This window comes from Schistocerca americana, unplaced genomic scaffold (assembly GCF_021461395.2).
Source record: "Schistocerca americana isolate TAMUIC-IGC-003095 unplaced genomic scaffold, iqSchAmer2.1 HiC_scaffold_196, whole genome shotgun sequence".
In the NCBI taxonomy this organism is placed as follows: domain Eukaryota; kingdom Metazoa; phylum Arthropoda; class Insecta; order Orthoptera; family Acrididae; genus Schistocerca; species Schistocerca americana.
In genome coordinates, this window is record NW_025725902.1 from 52,501 (window position 1) to 55,000 (window position 2,500).

General features: G+C 63.6%; 1 pseudogene; it reads right to left on the minus strand.

Annotated features, from left to right (window-relative positions):
- Positions 1 to 2,500, minus strand: part of LOC124573726 — a 7,955-nt pseudogene that overhangs the window by 3,668 nt on the left and 1,787 nt on the right.

Genomic DNA, 2,500 nt, shown 5'->3' on the forward strand with positions numbered 1-2,500 from the left:
TTCGTGCGGCAGGCGCCGCAACTCCGCTGGGGTAAGGCCGTCCGGCCCGGCTGCTGATCCCCTGGGCGGCAACGCGGCGGCGACCTCCTCATGTGTGACCGGCCCCCATAGGCACTCGGGAGCGACAGGCTCCGAGTGCGGGAGGAGGCGGTCACGAATGAAGCCCGCGGTGGAGATGGGCTTCTTGGTGAAGAGGTCCGCCCAGAAGTCCAGCAGACCCGGGATGGCAGGTGGCGGCTGGAGCAGGGTGCCATCCAAGAGGCCGCGCACGCAACGTGCACGCGACCGTCGGAAGGCATCCTGCGTTCTCGCGTACTCCCAGCGGCGCCGCTTGCGCTTCTGCGTCGGCGGCGCGGCAGGCGGCCGCTTCGATGGTTGGCGCGGCCGCTGTGTCCTGGTGATCGATCTCTCCCCTCTGGACCCGACCGACGCAAGGGCATCCGGGAGCATGCCCAGGATGACATCGGGCGGCGTGCCCCGCCCCAGACCTATGACACGATCCAGGGCAGAGAAACGCTGGGCGGAAGCGGGTAGCCCCGCCAGATGCTCCCAGATGGCGGCGTCAGTCGGCCCCTCCGGCGGCGGCCCGGTGGTGTCGGCCGCGAAGTCCTCGGCTGCGTCGGCGGGCGGCGCAGCGGCCTCGCCCGCGTCAGGCAGCGGGCTCGCTGCTCCCCGGCGGGACGCCGGCTCTTCCCCCCGACCGATCTCAAGCGCCTCCATGAATTGGCGGACAAGCTGCTTGTGGGCAGCCTGCCGCCGTCGGCACTTGATTGCCTCAAGCGTTCGGTCGGGGAACATCCTGATGAGCTCTTGATTTACAAAGAAGAACCGGGCGTCCCTCTCGAGGAACAGTTCGGCCTCCGCCTTGGCGAGCGACAGGACTTCTTCCTCCGTCCACCTCGCGCGATGCCTCTCCGTGACGATCTCCGCGTTGGCGGCCGCAAGGTGTTGGCGGCGGCGATGGACCCCGAGACCGTTCTTGGTGGTGAAGCTGCGGTGGCACTCACTACAGGCGTATACAGCTGCAAAAGTTACAAGATTTTCGGCACGGCCGGTTGGCCGGCTAGGTGCTGGGGGAGTTGGGGTGGCACCTTCAGCGGAAGGGCCACCACTTTTTCTCTGAATACTGCCCCCAACTAAAAAAAGGGATAGTGCGAGGGGGGGCTGGTAACCCCCCCAAGCCCCTGGTGCGGTCTTCCACTCTGCGAAAATCAGCGGGCCCACGAGAAGGGGAGAAGACCGCAGGAGAGGAGAGGCTAAGAGGGCTAGGCCCATGTATTGCGCATCACTCTCCCTGTAACCATAACCCAAGGAAGGCACCTCGCAGCAGCAGCACGACTACATCAAGACCGCACTTCGAAAAGCCAAGTCCGGATGCAGCCACACCGCCGCCACTTGGCCACCTTAAGAGAGTCATAGTTACTCCCGCCGTTTACCCGCGCTTGCTTGAATTTCTTCACGTTGACATTCAGAGCACTGGGCAGAAATCACATTGCGTCAACACCCGCTAGGGCCATCGCAATGCTTTGTTTTAATTAGACAGTCGGATTCCCCCAGTCCGTGCCAGTTCTGAGTTGATCGTTGAATGGCGGCCGAAGAGAATCCGCGCACCCGCGCGCCCCCGGAGGAGCACGCTAAGGCGGACGCGGCCTCGCAGCAAGGAAGATCCGTGGGAGGCCAAGGCACGGGACCGAGCTCGGATCCTGCACGCAGGTTGAAGCACCGGGGCGCGAACGCCGCGCAGGCGCGCGCATCCTGCACCGCCGGCCAGCACGAGGCCAACCAACGGCGAGAGCAGACCACGCCCGCGCTAAACGCCCGCACTTACCGGCACCCCTACGGCACTCACCTCGCCCAGGCCCGGCACGTTAGCGCTGACCCACTTCCCGACCAAGCCCGACACGCCCCGATCCTCAGAGCCAATCCTTATCCCGAAGTTACGGATCCAATTTGCCGACTTCCCTTACCTACATTATTCTATCGACTAGAGGCTCTTCACCTTGGAGACCTGCTGCGGATATGGGTACGAACCGGCGCGACACCTCCACGTGGCCCTCTCCCGGATTTTCAAGGTCCGAGGGGAAGATCGGGACACCGCCGCAACTGCGGTGCTCTTCGCGTTCCAAACCCTATCTCCCTGCTAGAGGATTCCAGGGAACTCGAACGCTCATGCAGAAAAGAAAACTCTTCCCCGATCTCCCGACGGCGTCTCCGGGTCCTTTTGGGTTACCCCGACGAGCATCTCTAAAAGAGGGGCCCGACTTGTATCGGTTCCGCTGCCGGGTTCCGGAATAGGAACCGGATTCCCTTTCGCCCAACGGGGGCCAGCACAAAGTGCATCATGCTATGACGGCCCCCACCAACATCGGATTTCTCCTAGGGCTTAGGATCGACTGACTCGTGTGCAACGGCTGTTCACACGAAACCCTTCTCCGCGTCAGCCCTCCAGGGCCTCGCTGGAGTATTTGCTACTACCACCAAGATCTGCACCGACGGCGGC